This window comes from Molothrus ater, chromosome 6 (assembly GCF_012460135.2).
Source record: "Molothrus ater isolate BHLD 08-10-18 breed brown headed cowbird chromosome 6, BPBGC_Mater_1.1, whole genome shotgun sequence".
In the NCBI taxonomy this organism is placed as follows: Eukaryota; Metazoa; Chordata; class Aves; order Passeriformes; family Icteridae; genus Molothrus; species Molothrus ater.
In genome coordinates this window covers 41,211,079-41,233,462 of record NC_050483.2, presented here as the reverse complement: position 1 = coordinate 41,233,462, position 22,384 = coordinate 41,211,079, and the positions used below count along the sequence as shown (strand labels likewise).

Here is a 22,384-nt window from a genome sequence, read left to right as displayed (position 1 = left end):
ACGATTCTTCAAACCTTTTCACCTTGAACACAGATGCCTGCATATGCATGCATATATATATATATATATATATATATATACACATACACAATTATATATAATTTTTTAAAAAGTAAGTAGGATCAAGGCAATTAAAGACTGGCATCTTCTTTCCTAGAAAGCTTTAAAATTCAGAAACTTGCACTTATTTTTTAACAGATCTTACACTGATTTTAAGCACACTTAAAATTAACAAAAAATTACAAAGCTTGCTTGCTATTTGTCTTGGATCCAAAAATAAACTGGCATTGGCAAATTATATTCCATTAAAGGATACTATCAATTAAAATAAATCATTCTTCTATTTGAGTACTTTTTTATTTGCTATTGTTGCAAGCAACACCTAAGATTAATCCAACTGAAGGATTAGAAGGGAAAATGCCTTTCACCTAAGTGCTTACTCCACGCATGTGACAGTACTTTGTGTCAAGCCAGTTTGACTGTTTCTCTTGCAAGCAGTCAGATCCCCTTTGGATTACATCCGTAGAAATAGGGAAGGAAAAATACATGTGGAAATGTAACTGCAGAAACTCAAATATTAGCAAGTGAACCCAAAGAGAACACTTTTTCTTTTCAGCTAAGTAAAATGAAGCTGCTGCACAGTCCTTAAACAACACTCACATTCTGAAAATCCTCTGCCTCAAATAAACACACATTTCCCATCAGGCACAAAAACATATTCAGTGTTCAACAGACAGTGTCAATACTGGTTACAGTCTTTTTCACACACTCTACCCTAGAATGATGAGACATCTATGATTCATTCTCCAACCCACCTCTCCAATCACACACCTAGGAGGAAGGCATGTTGAATGTTTTGGGGGTTGTTTTCACATCAAAGAATAAAAATATTAAAAGCATTGCATTTCTTTTGGGATTTTGTTCCTCCTCAAAAGGAGTCTCATCACTTAATTTTTCCCTTCTGCATTTCCCCACACTTCCCCTACATCCAACCCACTGTCTGATATTCTTTCCCTTCCCAGAGATTGTCTCCTCTTCAACCTTGCTCCTTCCAGACATCCCTTCCAGTGTTGCCTCCTGGCTCTCCCCTCTTCCTTTCTGTGTGAAGTCAGACAGGTTCTTATGCAGATGTCACCAGGGTCAGCACACACATGAAGCTCTGTTAGATCTACACTTCATAAATCAGAAAGCTGCATTCTGCTCTCTTTATTCACACTCTTCATTCAAAAACTTTTTCTGTAGTCCTTCTCCCTCCCAGCTCTTCTACTTCCCTATATACTTTTGCCTCACCAAAAGCTTCATACTTTTTGTCATGTTTTTATTTCTTGCTTTTAAAACTTCCTTTTTCCTACCTATTCTCCAGCTACTTCCTTTGGATTCTTTTGCTACCAGGCTGTCATCTATGCTGTCAGTGCCAACCACATCTACAGTACAGTTAGATCATTTATTAGATTCCTTTTTTACTTATTTTCCTCATTTGTTCCTTGGAGTCCTAGCACTGTCAGTTCCCAATCACAAAGACATCAAACCTATACCCTGTCCCCTCCTCCTCTAAAATCTTTTACTGGAAACTGACCGCTCTTATAGGATGCAATAGCCAAAACTTTTCACAGGGGCACATGATGATGTGTGTTAAGAAAGTGGTTTATATGAACTGATTGAAGAGATAAGTGAAACCTTGATAACCAAGGCTGACTCCACTTGCAGTTTAGACAAAGGTTTGTGCTGACCATTCTGGGCAACTTATCATAAGAGAAAAAAATCAACTTAAGGGAAAAAAGATTCAACTGAGATACTTTGGCTGTGGACAGAGCTAAGCAAAGACACAGAGAAGCTCCAAGGCAAGAGAAGTCTGCCCCATCAGCCAAATATTAGAGCAACCATTTAACTCTTTAGAGTTCAAACTCTACAGTCAGCAGGAAACTGACTGAAAGAAAGGCAACTTTCCAGCTACTTAGAGTAGCTAAGAGCAATGAGTCAGAGAGTCAGCATCTATGATGCTAAGAGTTTCACCTGGAAACATGAAAGAAAAAAAGGACAGTAGCATCTGCTCACTAGGCTGCTCCATAAGGCACATCATGGGACCAAAACACACATACCCTCAACCCCCAAGTAGTGAGTCAGGACAGAGCCTTTCAAATCTTGATGTAAAATACTCCACACGAAAGTTGTTTGCAGTGACCTGTTGCTTTCACACTTTATAGGAAAGTTGCCTATAACATCACCTCCAAACTTCTGGCAGGTTACACTGTGACATGACACACTACACCCAGGCAGATGCAGAAAGGTATGTGTGCAGGTGACAGAGGAAAAGGCAGTCAGAGAAGTGAATAAACATACAGGCAGCAGTGATTGAAAACTCTGAAAGTCTAAGGTCTCTGCAAATGCCTGAGTAAAAGCAGAGGCAGTCTCCCAGATCGATTATGCATGCACGCCACTGAAAACACAGACTGCTAAAGTGCCAGAGCTCTGCTGGATAATTTATAGGCCGGTGTTAGTATTCACAGAGGAGTGGGCAGAGTTCAAAGGAACGAGGTGAAGAATAAAAGTTTAAGCCTTATGAAAACACCACCACACCCAGCATGAGCATCTGCACCACAAAGGGCTTCAGCTGTGCTGGGTGCAGGCAGAAGCCAGCAGATATTATCAAAGTAGGAGCCATCAAGTGGTATCTTGGCACAGGGGCAGAGAGTTCAGGGAGGGCTGTACAATCAGAGCATGCACATGTGCAAACTTTGCAAGTGCTGAGAACATGCCTGCTTGACTTTTGGAAAAGCAGAGGAAAGCTGTGTGCCAAACAGCCTGCAAGCCTGTTCTAGCACAACACTTCCTCACAATCTTCTTGATTCTACACTCACCATACCCCAGATTTGCTGGGCTACTTCTGTCACAGAGATATACAACAAGCAGGGAGTAACTGAAGACCTTCACATGCCTTTTTCACTAATGGTCTCACCAGGATTTGAAGCCAGGACTGTAGGGAAGAAATTAAGAATACTAAGCCATACAAAATGCAAGCTTTATTTAGGTGAGCTTGAGTTTTCCAGCTTTATCACTGCCTGAGCCTCTTAGACATCTAGTTATCCAGAGACAAAGATGGCAAGACATGAGGTCATCAATTTACTAAGCCTTATGTCTGCTCACGTTTCAGATTAGACACAACACCAATGGCATTAGAATAAGTACTGTGCAGTAAACTTCAGCAGAGATGTAAAGCAAAGGCTGCCTCGCCCATCTTCACTCCTCTCTCTGCAAGACTACTCTAAAGCAGCCAGATCTTACAAACAGATATGCAGGTGCACAGCATTTACTGCCACTATTCACTGTTACCATCTAGTGCTGGAAACAGAGTACAAGGGAAAGCACAGTATACACACAAGATGAACTAAGGGATTTAACCAGTATTTTTAGTATTGCATGCATGCCCAGATAGCACCTTTAAACTCATTGTCATAGCTTCCACAGCACTCAGCAAAATCCTCTCCAACCCTACTCATTCCAAAAGAGAGTTGTCTGGAGATACAAGTAATTTTTTGTTCTAGAACCTTTCCTAAACAAAGCTCTCTGGCCCTTGCAACACCTACCCAAACTGGGAAGGTCCACAGGAATTTGGTATAATACAGTGTGCTGCTAAGTATTCTAACAACTACTCATCTGACTCACTTATTCCTGCAGGCTAGCCTTCAGGGACATTCTGTCTGGGTGCAGTACTTGAGGCTCGATCAATTATAGAAAGTTATCTTTATTAGAGGCCACAGAGGGGCATGCTTTAGAGACACAAATCACTTAGGATGAAAACCCTTCGTTCTACATTCAGGCAGCATCACACAACAATATTCCTGTGTATGACTGGGTAATACAGTGATATAATTCAATAGAATAATTGTCACTACAACTAGACTCCTCTCTGTACAATTAGAATTTTAAGGTGGGTTTTTCTCCATAGAATCTGGAGGACTGCAGTATTGATGGATGCCCATTCTTTTAGTCATGAGAGGGCTGAGCAGGAAAGAATTGAAATAAGGAATCTATGTCTTTATTCTTTTAAGCAATGCAAAGAATCTCCATAAAGAGATGGCAAAACTATTACATGGAATATGTAACTTGATTAATTATGTTGCTAGACATGTGATCATTAGGGTCTTGGCAATTAATCTATTGTTAGTCCACAGTATCATTCCAGGTGGGTTTTTACCTGCAATGCTATTACAAGTCAGAGGACAAAGGTACATGGTGCACAAGACAGAATGTTGTGGGTTGGCAGCATCTGCTGATATGTCTGACAACCATTAACTGAGAAAAGTTTGGAATACTATCTCAAACCAATTCTAAGATGAAGAGTGCACCAAATGTGATTAAATAATTCGGTCTGTTGTCTATGATCTTCAACAAAAATAATTTAAACTCCATCTATTGAATTTGAGACCTTTTTCAGAGATAAGAAAAAGAGATAGCAATTTGCTTTTGTCATTAAATAACTCAATGGCAGGATGAAAAAGAAAGTTTGTGCCTCCTGCCCTTTCCATTTGATTATTTACCTCTGACAGTATAAAGGGAGGTGTCAAGGGGGAAAAAACCACAGAACAACAGAATAAAATAAAACACATGAAAATATCTAGACAGAGTCCAGTGAAAAGAGGCTATAAAGCCGTGTTCACATGAGAAGGTTCTGGTAACTGCGGGACTGCAGGGTGGAACTTCCAGAAGCTTCTCCCATGTTCAGGAGAACCAATGCCAGTCAGCTCCAAGACAAACCTGCTGCTGGCCAAGGCTGAGCCCATAAGTGATGGTAGTAACACCTCTGTGATAACCAATTTATGAAGAAAATGTTTCTGAACAGAATTAATTGAGGTCAGGAAAGAGAGGAGTGAGACTACATGACAGGAAGAACTGTGCAGAGCACCAAGGTCAGCACTGAAGGAAGGGCAGGAGGTGCTCTAAGCACCAGAGCTGAGATCCCCCCACAGCCCACAGTGAAGACCATGGTGAGGCAGGATTTGCCCCTGCAGTCCATAGAAATTCATGGGGGTGCAGACATCCATCTGCAGCCCACGGAGGGGACCCACACTGGAGCAGGTGGATACCCAAAGAAGGTTGTGACCCCTTGGGAAACCTGTGCTGGAACATGCTTCTGGCATGACTTCTGACCTTGCAGGGGACCCACACTGAAGCCGTCTCTTCCTGAAGGGCCACATCCTGTGGAAAGGGGTCTATGTTGGAGCAGTTTGTGAAGAACTGTGGCCTGTGGAAAGGACTTACATTGGAAAAGTTCGTGAAGAACTGTGTCCTGTGGAAGGGAGCCCACACTAGAGCAAGGGAAGGACTCCTCTTCCTGAGGACAGAGCAGCAACAGAAACAACATGGGATGAACTGACTGTAACCCCCATTCCCCATCTTCCTACACTGCTGATAGCAGGAAGAGGTAGAGAATCAGGAATAAAGCTAAGGTTGTGAAGGAAAGAGGGCTGCAGGGAGGTGCTTTTAGGATTTTTTTTATTTCTCATTATCCTACTCTGATTTTGATTGGTAATATTTTCAACTGCCTTCCTCAAGTCAAGTCTCTTGCCCATGACAGTATTTGGTGAATGATCTCTCCCTGCCCTTGTCTCAACTCATGGACCATTTGTTATATTTTCTCTCCCTGTCCAGCTGAGGAGGGGAGTGGCAGAGCAGCTTTGGTGGATACCTGGCATCCAGCCAGGGTCAAACCACCAGAAGCAAGACAGGAAAGACTTCAATGGAAATAGAGAGAAGATGTATAAACTGTTTAACATATAGGGAAACAAAAATTAGAGAGAAGAACAACCAAATCTGAAATGACATAATGAATCAGTTTACAAACAGAACCCTTTTTCCAGCACAATTACAGTGACAGAATAATCACTGGAGAGCTTTAAGAAATCATTCACTGAGCTCTTACATGGGATAATCTAGCAAAGGGACCCAGGAGACAATAAAGATCTTAAAGAACAAACTCCTCAAAGCACAAGAACAGTTCAATTCAATTTGTGGGAAACCAAGTGGGTGTGGAAGGAAGCAGGCAGCTGAATGGGAAACTCCTGACAGCACTCAAACACAAAAGGATGAGAATGAAAGGTGAAAGTGGGGGTGTGCTTCTCAGGAAGAATACAGAAACTCTGCCTCAGCATGTCAGGATGAAAATTAGAAAAGCTTGAAATGGCATGAAAATTCATAAAATGTGAAAGGCATCAAGAAGGGCTTCTTAATGCACCCTGCTAGCAAAAGCATGACTAAGAAATCTGTGGGCCCAAAGCTGAATGGAACAAGAAACCAGTGGTAAAAAGAAAATATTTAGGTTACCTATGGATGGCATTAGATAGATTTTGCAACACTTTGGTAAGACATCACTTCAGCCAACAAACCTCCTGCATTATGCCACTTACTCTGAATATTCATCCTGCTGAGATCCATGTTTTTGCTGTGTCCTTCAAAATGCAGGGCAGCAAAATCCCATGTTTAGTTTCATTCTTTTTCCACAATAATAAACTACAGTTTCCTTAGAAAACTGCAATGGACACTTCATTGTTGGACCAGTGTGTCTCCCTATCTATACCAGATGAATGATGGGAAGTTTTGGGACAGAAAAAGCTACACTGAGTGAGAATTAAGCTGTTTTATTTAAACAGATGGAAGATGCACACACAACACCACTAAAGCAAAGGACACAGTTTGAATTATTGTTATAATTCTTTGCCACATGCCTACAGAAAGCTTGACAACAGCTAAGCTGTCAACATGCTATCATACCACCCATCCTGCTGACCAGTCTTTGGATTTTCTGTACTCCCCCAGTTGTCTGTGTCCATCTGTTGTCTCCTGTCTCATCCTTATCTTACTAGCTCTTTGGGGCAGGGAACATTTTTTTGCCTTGTGTTTGAACAAGCATTGTGTAGGTGCTACCACAATAGGCAGGAATAAAAATAACAACAATAATTAGGTTATATCTTAGTATCTCCTTGGGTTGGAATGTTTCCCTCCTGACTTCACAGCAGTGTTCATAAACAATTATAACTTGGTGCAATATGGGGCCTCATAAACAAATAATTACATCCCAACCTACCTTCAACCATTTCACCAGTCATCCCTTGAGGGCTGATCTGCTGAGCTCTCCATATGCTCCAAATGGTGAGTGTGTGTGAACTCAGTTTCAGCAGAAGATACCAGCCTTGCAGTGTAGCAGGACTAACACCCTGCATATAACCCATAGATTTTCTTTGGACAGAACAAGCTTCCTACACACAAACTGTTGCCTCCTACTTTTGTGTGTCAACCCTGACTCATTTCTAGTGCCAAGAAGAAGAGCATAGTATCTTCATCCTCTACTCCCTCTGAAGAATGGCAAAAGCCTGCAGTTATAAGTTTATGTAAGATGGTGGAAAACAGTTACATTATAAACTGTGCACACAGATTGTGGTCAAGCACAACACTGTACAACTTCAACAAGCATATATTCCCAGGTGTTCTTTGAAACTAAAAGGAAAATCTTCCTTCCTTGAGGCTCGCCAGTGAAAATGGCTCACTGCACTGGAGACACTCAAATTAACTCCTAGGCCCAACTGGATCCAGTCAGGCTGTTAGTGTAAATCTAAGATTCAGAAAAATATAGCAGTAACATGCCACATAGTATGTCTTGGACTGCTTGCTAGTAGCTGAAAGGTTCTGCTGAACTCTTGGGGAAGAAAAGCCCCATTCACCAAGAACATCCTCCTCTCTTAAAGTGCCGTGAGCCCCTCTCACAAGTACCAAAGTATCAAAGTATATGTCTACTGAATCAAGCATTGGGCTCTCTCTTCTCAAATCCACTGACTGCAAAGACACCTCCTGCAATGCCTCATCCACACAACTCTGCTTGAAGACACTGGAAGAAATATGTTGCAGTGAAGAAAATCCTTTGCCCTTGTCTTTTTCTTTTGATGGAAGAGCACAGAAAAATTATCTTCCAACACACCATACAAATCTGCAGTGGGTTTTGACAGGTGAAAGCAGAAGTGTAAGCCTTTTTTACAATCTCCAAATAATTTCACCAAATCTTCCCACTGTAAATTAAACAATAACCAGGATAAAAGTCTCCAATAACTTCGAATTCCTAGTTATGAAGATGCAGGCAGTTGGGCCAGTCCTCTGCTTGTTTATCTGCAGAAATAGAAAGGCTTACAGTGCTGGATGCTAATGTAACACTACTGAACACACAGGCTCCCTCAGGTCTTTTTGGGATGTGCAGTGTAAAACTGGATTATGCCAGGGGCATGGAAGGTGCTGTAGGGCAATCTGCAGAGGGAGTGATTCACCCTGGCTCTGCTTCCCCACGCTCCCACCACAACTGCCAGTGAGGGGACAAGCCTGCCTCTCAGGCACTGCAAGAGCTGTTGGGACCAGACATCAGGAGTTCAGGCAAACCATTCCTTTCTGAACCTGTCAAAACTATAATAAAACAACCTAGATAAAATTATGTGTCTCCTGTCTCATCTGCTCTTAAAACTCCCCTTGATGAGGGCACTACAGCCTCCCTCAGGACACTGTTTTCCTGCTTAACTTTCCAAATACTCATAAAGCTTTTCCTAGCACTTACCTCCACATCTTCCTTGCTACAAATTAAGCTGATTACTTCTTGTCCTATCCCCAGTGGACACAGAGAACAATTAATCACTGTCTTCCTAAAACAAGCTTTTAAATATTGGACAGCTTTTCCCTCGTCAATCTTCTCTCTAGTCTAAACCAACCCAACCAATCCTCTCCTTGCAGACAGCGTTTGCCACTCTGGCTGCTCTCTCCTCATCTCCTTCCACTGTTTCTGGTTTTCCTGCTCTCCTGGATGCAATGCTCTGCTGTGGCTTCAGCAGTGGCTGCTAGCGTAGAAAAACTACAGCCTGTGTGCTACACGTGACTCTCCTGTTAAATATACCCTAAAATGGGATTTGCTTTTTTGCAACATCACCACACTGTTGACTCATATTCAGTCTCTGACTCACAGTAGTGCCTCCCAGATCCTTTTCTGCAGTTCTGTTGCCTGGCTTGTTATCCCCCATTTTACATACAGGCATTTGAGTAGATCTTTCCAAGTACAGTACTTTTCATTTGTATTTTATAAATTGCTTCTTATCAAATTTAGACCATTTTCTAGTTTAATTGGTAAATTACCTACGTTGTGCCAAGAAAGCAGATCAACTTCCAACCTCATGTTACATATTGGCAACAAAAAGAGCATGAAAGGAAGAACTGCTGTGTTCAAACTTCTTAAAAAGAGTTACTGTCTTATCAGAACCTCAGCATTTCACTACTCCCTTTTCACTCTGCATTCTACCTGATTCTGGCAGATTTACCCTGGCTGGATGACAGGTACTCACCAAAGCCGTTCTACCACTCCCCTCTGCAACTGGACAGGGAGAGAAAATATAAAGAAAGGCTCATGAGTTAAGAGATCACTCATCAATTACTGTCACAGGCAAAACACACTTGAATTTGGGAAATTAATTTAATTTATTACCAATCAAAATCAAAGCAAGATAATGCGAAGCAAAACCTAAAAACACTTTCCCCACATCCCTCCCTCTTTCCTGAGCTTAACTTATTCCCAATTCTTTACCTTCTCCCCCAATTCTTTACCTTCTCCCCATCAGCAGTGCAGGGAAATGGGGAATGGAGATTATGAGCAGTTCATCACATGTTGATTCTGCTGCTACTCCCTCCTCAAAGAGAAGAGTCCTTTTCCTGCTCTAGTCTGGGGTTCTTTCCATAGAAAACAGTCTTCCATGAATTCCTCCAGCATGAGTTCCTCTCATGGGTAACAGTTCTTCACGAACTGCTCCAAAACAGATCCCTCTCCATGGGGTTCAGCCCTTCAAGAACAGGCTGCTCCAGTGTGGGTTCCCATGGGATCACAAGTCCTGTCAGCAAACCTGCTCCAGTGTGGGCTGCTCTCTCCGTGGATCCGCAGGTCCCTGCCAGGATCTTGTCCCAGCACAGGTTTTCCAAGGCATCACCACCTTCTTCCAGGCATCCCCCTGCTCCAGTGTGGGGCTCCCTCCATGGCCTGCAGGTGGACCTCTGCTCCCCAATGGATTTCCACAGGCTGCAGGAGCACATCCTGCCTCACCATGGTCTTCACCATGGGCTGCAGGGGGATCTCAGCTCCAGCACCCAGAGTCCCTCCTGCCCTGCCTTCTTTGCTGACCTCGCTGTCTGCAGAGTTGCTACTGTCACATATTCTCCTTCCATTTTTCTCTGGCCACAACTGTGCAAAATTTTCTTTGCTTCTCAAGTACGATATCACAGAGGTGTTACTGTCATTCTTTGGCTTGGCCTTAGCCAGCAGAACATCCATCTGGGAGCATGCTGGCATTGCTTCTGCTGGACATGAAGTTTCTGGCAGCTGCTCATAGAAGCCACCCTGTAGCCCCCCAGCTACCAAAATGTGGCCATGCAAACCCAATGCACTGATACACAGTGGTCTTCATAAATTAAAAGTAGCTCCCTCTAGCCTAATAAAATACATTTACTCAATGAAATTACCATCTGCTGCCAAAAAAGTACAGGAACATCCTAGGCACCATATCACTCTATGACCCAAGCTAGTACCAAACAGAGCTGCTAGCAACTCATTAGCCCATATCATCCAACAAGGAAGAGAAGGGACACATTTAAAAAACTAATTATTTGAACTACATCTTTAAGACCTGGCTCAACAAAATTATGACTTCTGGTCCACTGGTATTAGATACACCCTTAATATGTATTTGATTAATGACCTATATGAAATTACATCAAGGATCAATGTTTCTTTGTATTTTCTCCATAAAGTTCTCAGCATTTGATTCCCAGATATGCAGCAGGTATTTTTAATGCATATACCTGAAATTATATTATATCATACCCTCTTTGACAATGCTGCTTGAGCTGACCAGACAAACTGGCAGATTTTATTACCAGGATATCAGTGAATTAACAGGCATTCTGACTCCCTCAGGAAGGTTGGCCTTAGTCTCCTCACAGAACTTCTGCACTCTCTTTGTCCCCCTTCAAAAAGTCAAAGTAATCAATAATTTAAAATTTGTTTTCTTTGTGGTCTACAAAAAAAATGTAGTGTGTAACCAGCCATCATAAGAGAACAAAAAATTACCAGAACTTCTCTCACCCCAAAATTAAAAAGGATGTTAAGTGAATGTTTCCAGAGGAGGATAACAAAGCTGCTGAAATGCTAGGACACATGTCCTCTGAGGAGGGGCTAAGCACTCTGGGTTTATTTAGTTAGGAAAAAAAGGGGATTGAGAGGCAAGCCCACTGCTATCTACAGCTTCCTGAGGAGGAGAACTGGAGGGAGGTGCTGAGCTCTTTTCCCTGGTATTCAGTGACAGGACATGAAGGAATGACTTAAAATGCTGCAGGTGAGGTTCAGACCAGATATTAGGCAACACTTCTTTACAGAGAGAGTGACCAAACACTGGACCAGGCTTCCTAGAGGAGTGGTCAATGACCTGTGACTCTCAGTGACACTTGCACAATGCCCTTAACAATATCCCTCAATGTTTAGTCTGTCCTGAAGTGTTGGACTAGTTTGAACTGGAACTATTCTATTCTATTCTATTCTATTCTATTATCAGATATATGAAGCTTTTGTTTCAAGGAACTCAATGTTTCACAAATTATAATTTTGAATTTTCGGTGAATGGCAAAAGTGATGACTGTTATGAAAAACTGATTAAACACACTCTGGGGAAGAACTCCAGACTTCTGCTTCTTAAGTTAATACTTAAGGACCATCCTTCCTGCTCTGCTGACACTCAGTACCACTGTAATGAAGTTCATGAGTCATGGATCAGAACATGCTGAGGAACACCTGATTGAAAAGCCTTACAGAAAAGGACCTGAGCTCCTGGCAGACATCACATTGTATATCAGCCAACATGCCCTTGCACAAAAGGCAGCTAATGGTATTGTGGGCTGCACTAGAAATGTTGTCAGCAGGTGAGGAAGGGGATCCTTCCCTCTACTCAGCCCTGGTGAGGCCAAACATGGAGTACTGTGTGCAGCTCTGGACTCCCCAGTACAAGAGGGAGGCAGACATAACAGAGGGCCATGAAGAAGATTATGAGTGTCTCTCATACTAGGAAAAGCTAGGAAAGCTAAGACTGGAGGAGAAAATACTCTAAAGGGTGTCTGGGGTGGGCAGTGTCTGATCAATGTACATAATTATCTGAAGGCAGAGTGTAAAGGTAACACAGCCAGGTCTTTTCAGTGCTGCCCAGTGACAGGACCAGAGGCAACGAGCACAGACTGAAACACAAAAGGTCCTGCCTGAACATCAGGAAGCACTTTTTTACTGGGAGACTAACTGAGCCCTGGCACAGGTTGCCCAGGGAAGTTGTAGAGTCTCCCTCCTTAAAGATATTAAAAAGCCATCTAGACATGGTCATAATTGCTGGGTGGCCCTGCTTGAGCAAGGGGTTGGATCAGATGACCTTGAGAGTCCCTTCCAAATTTAACCATGCTGTGATTTTCACCAGCCATCAGCAGGTCAAAAATCTTCCTAGAAAACAGCTGCTCTGTGGCCTAATCTATTATTTTTCAAAAGTCTCCTGATGCTATAGCAGATCCTTTTGTACTTTGATACTGCAGATGGTGCAGAAAGGAATTTAACAGCTAGGACAGGTTCCTTCTCAGGACAATGCTGCTGTTTCACTTACTGCATGAACTGATTGAGGTCTTTGTGAAATCACTTTAATTCGGACTTATGCAATGCTCAGAAAGGTCAGACAGGTTAATTCCTCCTTTCCATCACTTCCCACAACTAGTGAAGACAGAAAGCACAGTGGTCAAAAAAACTCAAATCAAAACTGTTTAATGCTGTTAAGAATATATTGCTCACATCAGCAGAGAAGTTTATTCCAGATAAGATCTCAGACTAAAGCAAGGACTCTTATCTTCTCTATGCATTCCCAACACCTGGGAGCACAAAAGGAGGACAGCACAGCCTTCCATTGGTTCTTCCAGTCTAATGAACAGAAGAGAGTTCAACTGAGCAAGGGAAGGACATATCATAATCTTTTCCCACTTTCTAACGGTCCAAGGACCAGAAAAGAAAGTATCAAAAAGTCCACATCACAACCTACAACCTTATATGTGTGTTCAGTGACTGACATCCACATGTAGTAAATGAAGATCAGTTGGGTATTTGTGAGTAACAAGAGCATTACAACTTGTGGCTTAACTTGCACCACAACTTGATTCACTTATATTTACAACAGCAAGTATAAGAGTAGAAAATTAGAAGAATATCAACTGGACAGAAAGCCTGTCTAACACCTTGAAAAGAATCTCTCTTCCATTTTGCTTTTTAATAAAAGTGAAGTATTCTGTAAGAAATACTGTTGTCTATCTGGTAATTCCTTAATTCATATCAGTTGAAAAGCATGCAGTTACAAAAGGAAGAAAATTCACACTTAAGTTGAATGAAGAACTCTAAGCTTAAGGTGAACAGATTTTTCTACAACCCTTGCCTTGCTTCCCTCCATGACTAGTCATGAAGACAGGACAGAAGGTCCTTCCACACATCCCTCACCAGATCCCATTCCTCCACACTCCATTTAGTTTCTGCAGTTCAAGCAGATTCCTTTTCCCCCTGAAATCAATGTTTAATTAACACATTATTGGAAAAAAAAACGGGATGCAAGAGCAGACTGAAACAAAGCCAGCACTACCCTGCTCTGCAGATGCAGCCAGTCCATTAGACAATTACCCCACTGGAAAGTTATTCCTCTCCTCATCCTCCTTCAGCTGCCAGCAAACATCATCCTCTTGCTTAGTTACCTTTCCTTCCGTCCCCACAGGACTCTTTCCTTTCTTAGAAGTGGTCCACAACAGCAGAAAAGACAAAGTAGAGGGAGAAGGGGAGCAAGTGCTCTCTGTGCAGCCTCACAGCGTGACTGAGGCCTCATCTTTAATCCTGCCATCCCCCCACAGGAGCAGCGCACTGATTCCCCTGATGACCACCCCATCAACACAGCAGGCACAGCAGAAACAGGACAATGTGCTGTGCCATGAGCAGGGGATTCTCAGAGGGTCAAACCCACAAGCAGATCCTGGAACTACGCACAGCTGGATGTAGCCAAAGACAGCGGAGGTGGTACCGGCAGCTTCAAAAAGTTTACATCATACCTCCCCCTATCCTCATCAATTATTATTCTATCTCATTCCTTGGCTCTCATCCTGCTGCTGGGAGGTACTTGGATGCAGGGGATGCTGCAGCACTGTCAAGGGCATTTTAAGGCAGACCCAGGGCTTGAGCACCTTCCCTGCTACACACACAGGCACCCACACTACAGGGCTGGTGCAGCCGGCAAAGGACAGCAGAGTCCATGAACTCCTGGGCTGAACTGCCCTAGCTATGAAGGGAGACATCAGGATCTTTGAAGGAGTCTACCATCCCAGCACTGTCGTTCCCGGGATCCAAAGCCACTAGTGTTAATTAGTTCCCATGATGTGATGGATGACAAGCGGCAGGACTAGGAATGACACAAGCAGATTGTGTTTGAAATAAGCCGTCCCTCACCATCAAGGGCAGAGGAGAGGAATTTGGAAAGGACAGGAGCTCAGCACACCAGTGAGAGACTACAGATACACTGACAGCCCCAAAATCCCTGATATACCCTTCCCACCACCCCAGCTTGGTCCTTCTGCCAGCAGACAAAAACAGGCAGGGGAGTATGCCTGGGAGAGAACTCAGGCTCATGGCTGTGAGAAACAAGAAGAGAGCTCTGAGACGAGGGGAGGCAAAGTAGATGAAGGGCTAATCCACCCTATTGCAAGAGACCATATTTCAGACAGAGCTGAAATTCTGACAGCTGGAAGTGAACCTCCACCACCCTCTGAAAAGCCACACAGTGATACTCGCAGCAGCCCGGAGTCTAAAGAGGCTGAAGGCTTTAGCCCAGACAGAGCACTTCGCCAAGCTGGCTGTGCAGTGCACACTTCACAAGAGCTGTCCACGGTGCTCAGAGAGGACTGTTTTCTGTGAATGGTAACAAGAGAAATTGTGTTCCCATCTTCTCTTAAGGGAGAATACAGGATCTTCCAACATCACTAGTGTATTTCCAGTAGAGGTCTTATTGCTCAACTTTTCAAGAACATCACTACAGAAACACTGCATTTTATCCCTACTAGACTTCAGTAAAACCATACTCAAGTTAGCCCAACCAAAAGTCATGGTTTTTCCATTAAAAAAAAAAAAAAAAAAATCACAAAAGGGTATAAACAGAGCACTAGAAGTGCCATCCATTGCCCACAACAAGTTGAAAGGAAGAACAAATTTCTCCCATGCCGTCTTTCTATGAACATGTCTTCATCTGACTGTTTGGATGGCAGTGAGAAATCAAAACACCACTTCTGATTCTCAGAGTCCTTTACACATGAATTGCCATTATCTATGCCCAAGTGAGGAGAAACAGAAGAAAAGAAAAAGCAACAACCTGAACCAAGATTATGTAATGTACTGGTTTCAAGAAGATACCTCTTGTATCTTGGTTTCAAAATTAAAAGTATTTCCCCCACCACTTGCTGTATGAACAAACCAGCTCTGCTAGACTGACAGACTGCTATTACATAGAAAAGGGGGATGAGGGAGAGATGAGAGCTGATAAAAATTTCCAAAGCTTAACCAAAATTTAGGTAATTTCCAGTTCCAGCTTGGGCATTTGTCAAAAAATAAAGCCTGTCTTCTCTTCATGCTGGTGGGGGGGCAGGGGCAGATAAAGCTGGATGCATTTTGTTTTAAAATTAAGCCCCTTGTCACCTGCATCATCATCAGAGGTCACGTCTTATCCTGGCTTTTGGTCATCATAAAGCTTCTGATTCTTTCAGTTTGTTCTTGGACAGATCACTGTGTGTCCTTATCACTGACACAGCCTATCACAGCTCAGCCAGTATCCTGACATCCACTTACTTGCACGTGCCCACAGCACAGGGCTAAAGGAGAGGGCAAAGGAAAACAGATCGGGGTGGAGGGGGAGAAATACACTCTGCTTGTCAAGAAAAATACTCTAAAGAGCCCTGGAGGAGGCTGCAGAGAAAGTTGTTCAGTAGATCCCCCAAAATACCACTGCTGATACAAGAAAAAGGGAACTAAACTCTACCTTCCCAGGAATAATCCAGACAGGAGCCCAACCATCTTGTACAGCCTGAAGGTGTCCTCTAGGTTGAGGGCTTTAATCCAATCCTAACACATATCAAAAAAAAAAAAAAAAAAAAAAAAAAAAAAAAAAAAAAAAGAATTGCCTGTACCTGCTGGCTTGGCAACTTGCTTAGAAAGGGAAGACAGTAAGGGATGGAGGAGGCATAATAATTTAGTTTTTGCACAGGGACTTAAAATCCACTATCATTGCTACCACAAATTACCCCTGGCACCATCTCTCACTCTCTGAATGCTTTGCAGGAACTGAGCTCTCCTCTTACTTCAAGGATGCAAAACATTCAGGGTCAGGGTAAATTCCAGCACTATGTCATGTTCTTCCTTGGGTCTGAATCACTGGGGAAAAGGAGGAACCATAAACCCTTGGGCCCACCTTTGCCCTTCAGGGCATCAGGGAGATACCAGGGAGGCAGTCTCCACAGGATGGGGGCAAGAACACAGGCCCTGCAATACATTCTGCCTGTTGCTCAGATGGCCACCACATTGTCTTAGAGAGCAGCCATGTAAGAGCCCAATGTAACGAGGATAAAAAGGTGTGAGAGAGCATTGAAAGGAGGGCTACAAAGATGGTGAAGGGCCTAGAGGACAAGCCTTATGAGAAACAGCTGAGGTCACTTGGACTGTTCAGTCTGCAGGAGACAGGGGATACCTCATCAGAGTCTAGAACTTCCTCTTGAGGGGAAGTGGAAGGGCAGGCACTGATCTCTTCTCTCTGGTGACCAGTGACAGGACTCAACGAAATGGCCTGAAGCTGAATCGGGGGAGGTTTAGTTTGGATGTTAGGAGAATGTTCTTCCCCCAGAGGGCGGTTGGGCAATGGAAGAGGCTCCTCTCCGGGGAAGTGGTCACAGCACCAAGCCTGACAGAGTTCCAGAAGCATTTGGACAATACCCTCAGGCACATGGTGTGATTCTTGGTGTGTTTTGTGCAGGGCCAGGAGTTGGACTCCAGCTGAGGATACTGTATGATGGTAAGATTCCTACAAGCACAGGAGCTGCAGCACAACAACCACTTCCAAAGTAACTGAGGTAAGAGGGACAGCAGGGAGAGATCAGAAGGTAACTACTGGTGAAGCTGGGCAGCTGAAGCAAGATTGGCTCTGGTGAGGACAAACCAGGGGAGCAGAGGAATCTCTCTAGGCATCACCTAGAGCAACTATATGAGGCACTGGACACACTCCTGCCTCCACCCTCCTGCCTGTAGATTATCACTGCATCTCAAGGTCAGAGAAAGGAGAAAAGCAAAAGGCAAACACCAGTAGCTCTGGACAGATCTATTTATTCAACTTTTGCTATTGTTTCATGAAGCGGAAAGATCCAGAAATATGGAGACCTCGGAGCAGGCACAGCCACACAGAGAAAATGAGAAGTAGCAGCTGGCAGAACCACAGAAGCACCTTCCTGCCACAGCTCCCCTCGCCCTGGGTGGGAGCAGCCCATGGCCAAAGATGGAAGTCAGTCCTTCACACCCAGAAAAGGAGGGTGCTGAGCAGTTCTGTGAGCCTTGGAGAGGGTCCTGAACATCCTGAAATGCAGGAAAAGCCTCCCTCTCAGTGCCTCAGCTCCCTCATTCCCACATGCCAGTCACCCCAGCCACACACTGAGGCTTGTCATGTTCTAGCTGGGGGAACAAAGGAGGGGAACAGTGGATGGAGAGAGAGAGACTCTTACCTCCCTATGCTTCCCCACCCCAGCCTTTTCCCTGCTCCACTCAGACTTGAAAAGCCATGGCTCTCCTGCACATCCTACAACAGAAACACAAGGAGCTTTTCTCCGCCTCTCAATTCACCACCCTCCAGGCTCCAGCAGGGACTGCATGGAAATGGCGATATTCCTGTATTGTCTGGATCAACAGTACGGATAAGCTCAAAGAGGGCAAGAGAGGATGGCATGGGAGGATGAGGTGGGAATGCTTTGCTCAGCCCTGGTTCCAGTGCAGCCCACCCCCTCTCTTGATCGCAATGCCCTCCAGCTCGGACATGCAAGGAGGCATTGGAAAGGGAGGGGACCTGGGACGCTTATGAATTTTGTTTCCCCTGTCAAGGGGACAGCACACTCCCTCGAGCATGCCTGGCTGTGACGGAGCTCCCTGGAGTAACCTTTATTCCAGTGTGTCGCAAGCATGTATTTCACGGATGGTTACACTGCATCATTATCACCAGACGTTCATTTGACCAAAATAATGTTATTAGCATCGTCAGGTCCATCTTCCCCCACACAATTTCTCCCTCCCCAGTACACATACACTCCCTCCGACCCCCAGGCCCCTGCCATCCACACAGGGCACACCCCTCCCCAGCACAAAATCTCATGATGTGTGACACAATGTCCAGGAAAAGAGAACGGCAAGAGGGGCTGGCAAAATGGATGGACGTGCCTTTGGCGATTACTGCGTTCCTCACCCTCTGTCAGTGTTTACCAACCATACAGACATACAAAGATGCACACACAAAAACCGAAATTAAATCACTGACTACCCAAGGTGCATGACCATGGGTGTACGCGTGTGCCCAAGCTGCAGCCACAGTCCTGTCGGGAGCCCAAATCTGTGTGGCATGAAGTAAAGGTCATCATGCCACTGTTGTGATGCACTAAAAAAAAGCCGCAGAGCCATCAGGATGTAACACAGAATTTTCTCGTCAAGGGATGAGAAACCTTCGGGGGAGTGGGGGCTGGGAGGAGGAAAGCGGGTGTGCGGATGGGGGGGATGGGGGAAAATGGCAGAAAATGGGGAGGAAAATGAAGAATACAAAGCTCCACTTCGCTAATCCAAGATAGACAATCCATCCCTTCCCCCCTCTCTACGCCCTCCCTCCCTCCGAAATGTTGGTGCAGATGGATTTCTGTATCTTGGTTTTGCAGCAGTGGGTCTAATGACTCCCATACCAAACCCCCTCGCTATGATAACCCCTCCCACTATTTTTTTTTTAGACCCGGCTGAAGAATAATGTGTTTTTAGAGATAATGGGTTTTATAAAAAGAAAAGAAAAAGGGACGCAGCGCAGACATTATGCGAATAAGCTGCTCCCCGCATCACCCCCATCTTCTCCCAACCACACATTCCGATTTCATCCCCTCCCGTCATTCTCCAGCCTTCCCCCATCAGCTCCCCCAAGGAAAGGAAAAAACCCACAGCGCGATCTGGGTAGCCGATCTCAAAATCCCAAGCACTAATCTGCTTGAATTTGTTCTTGCCCTTATATAAGCAGCAGCACGTCAACATGTTCAGTGGAAACGCAGCGTAAAATGAGGCCAGGCTACAGCCATGAACAGGGGTGATATCGGCAGATATCGCTTCTATCGAGAAGCCATCGCCACCAGGTTGATGAAATCAAGCATTGGGCTTCCAGCCGTTCCCTTGCTTTATTTATTTATTTTTCAACGCTTACTCTAATTTTACTTTGTCTCATTTTGGTTTCGCTCTACTTCATTTTTGAAAGGACAAAAGTGAAATAAATAATTAAAAGCCTAGAGACATACCCCACCAGAAGGTGCCCGAATGCTCCAGAAAGAGAATCCTCACCTCCTAACTTTGGGGTTTGGGTTTTTTTTTTTAAATAAATAAATACAGTCCTGTTGCTCACATTATCCCCAAACTTCCAGTGTCCCCAGCTGCACCTCCCTACTCCCGAAAACCAGACACTTTGCTAGCGAGAGATAAATGTTTAAGAAAGTGCCGAATACTGAAAAGAAACTGATCGAGAAATGAAAATTATGTCTACACAATAATCCAGTTCATTCAGCTGATAAGGTGCGTTCAGTCGCAAACCCACGAGCAATAATCTCTGCAACCTCCTCCCCCCAAAATACTACTAACCCTTATATAAACTTGCTAAACATAACACTGATGACCATTTCAAATGAAACCAGTGGCAGACGTAACACCTTTCTGGTTAATGCTACAATTAATAACTGACCGTATCATCACGGCAAACAAAACCTTTTCTGATCAAATTTTCCCCCACCTACTCAACGTTTCTCTTAGACTTTCAACAGTCTAGTTAAGAGTTCGCCCCCTCAAAAAATAGCCCCTCAAAATTTGCAATAAGGAGCTATTGGTGAGCGGTCATTTCAATATTCACCTTTTTAGGAGGGCTGTGTGCTTATCTCAGAACAATTACGGGTAGCAAAAATACAGGAGGGACAAATAATATTTAGAAAAAATCCAAATAATTTCTTAAAACTATTTGAAACGAAGTGTCGAACAGTTTGACCACAGAAAGGTGGAAGGAGAGCTTGGAAAAGCAAAAAGCTGAAAGTGTGCTTTTTATAAACGATTCAATGTTTTTAGCCCCGGTTCTGCCTCCCCAATCCTTTGGTTTTTCTGCCGCTGATCTCATGCCTAATCTTTTTTATTGTTTTCTTTTGAGGGAGGAGGGGTAGGTAGAAATCAGGAAGAAAAAAAATTGAAAGTGTTCACTTTGAACAAAATACATTCTTAAAACAGCACTGTTAAATATGTTATTTCGTAGCCACACAAAATTACCATTAAAATAAATTTAAGAGTAAGCAAAAGACAAGTCACCTGCAAAGCACCAGAGTCGGTGCCCTTAGGTAGGAGAATTACATCACTCCCTGACTCAATGGTGTTTTCTTTTAAATTATAAAGCAGGTGTAATTTTTTTTCTTACAGAAAAAATCCCGATAAGAAAAAAAACTCTAAAGCCGTTATTTCACATAGATTTTGCACGAAAAAAGCACTGAACCAACCTTTAAGGTCACTGACTGCCTGAAAACCCACGGCAGTCACTCGCGGTGGAAGTTTTCAGGCAAGACGGCTACTAAATCATTAATACAAACAAATGGAAGGCGGGGAAGAAAGGCGCTACCGTAATAGATCCGAAGACTTGGAAGAGACAAAAAATATTAAAGAAAAAAACTTTCCTTTTCAGCCTCTCTTCTTTTCTCGTTAGTATTAAAAAAAAAAAAAATCCTTGAGCTTTAGTCAAACAGCAGGCTCACTGTAAGGGTCTCCCTGCTGTAACTCAGCGTAGTATCTTCTTTTTCGAAAGCCCCCCCCACACCAATTTTCCATTGCAAAATGCCCCGCCGCGGGAACTGCGATCTCCCGAAAAGTCTGACCAAAGGAGCCGGAGCGTCCCGAGGGTCGGTGCGCGCCCACTCCGCCCGGGCGGGCAGCGCCCAGCCCCGCCGGGGCAGCAAGGAACGGGAGAGGGATAAAACGATCCGAAATAGTTGTCGTGGGAAGCGTGAGGAGAAACCCACCCGCGGAGCTCCGGAGCGGCGGCGCCCAGCACTCGCCGGGCGGGCAGCTCCCTCCGATCCGCGCCGTGCCGTGCCGAGCCGAGCCGCCCCCCGCCCGCCGCCCCTCTCACCTCCGCAGCCGGGCGGGCACCGGCCGCCGCGCCAACTCGCGGCTCGCCTGCGCTGCGGGGCAGGGGGCTCCAGCGTGGCCCCAGCCGCGGGGGCTGCGGGGGTCCCGGGGAAGCTGGGCTGGGCTGGCCGTGCCGAGCCGAGCCGTGCCGGGAGAGCCGCGGGCGGAGCTGCGCAGGGCTGAGCGCGCCGCGGTGCCGGAGCAGCCCGAGCCCCGCGCACGCCGCCGCCGCCGCCGCCCCCTGCTGCCGCCGCGCCCGCCCCACCGGCCCCGGCTTTTAAAGAGACCGCGGGTCCGCGCCCCGGCCCCCGGCACGGTCCGCCCGGCCCCGGCAGCGGGCACGGCCCCGGGCACGGGCAGCAGCGCTCCGCCGGGCTTCGCCTCCCTCCCACGCTTCCGCCGCCTCTTCCCAGCAGAGAGCTTCGGCGGCTTCTCGGCCCGTCAGCCTCTTGCTCCTCGAGCGCTCCTTCACCGGGCCGGCACAGCGAGGGCGGATTTCTGCCCCTCTGGTCCCAGCAAGGCGAAGCCGGGCAGACGCGGCTTGTTTTTTCCTTCAGTTTGCTACCAGGGACCAGCCGTCAGAGCAGAGGAAGCGTCTTCCTCAGACGATCACTTTCATGAGTACCCCAAAACCCTTAAAGTTCACAAAGAATTTTCCCTTCTAGCTCAGAGTTTGACGCAAACCTTCCGCGTATTTCTAGTCAATTTATACACTGCCCATTTCATTTAAACCAGCCACTAAGTTTCCATGTACAAATATCTCAAACTTTTTATCCACTTATTTTCTTACTTTTAAAAGTAGAGAAAACAGCCACGGATAGACACCATCGATTATGTTGGGGTCAATAT

The 22,384-nt window shown here is 44.9% G+C and overlaps 1 protein-coding gene across 18 annotated transcripts in view; it reads right to left on the bottom strand.

The window, feature by feature from the left end:
* The window catches only part of NRXN3 (neurexin 3), a 966,298-nt gene extending 944,627 nt beyond the window's left edge, over nucleotides 1-21,671 (bottom strand). For 4 of the 18 annotated variants that reach the window (XM_054515092.1, XM_054515093.1, XM_054515090.1 and 1 more), the window contains exon 1: nucleotides 21,537-21,667. The gene's annotated coding sequence lies outside the window, so the exon portion shown is untranslated. Of the gene's footprint in view, nucleotides 1-21,536 lie in introns of all 18 variants that reach the window. The other 14 variants (XR_008508437.1, XM_054515101.1, XM_054515100.1 and 11 more) reach the window with 6 other exon arrangements.
* Nucleotides 21,672-22,384: the final 713 nt, after the last annotated feature.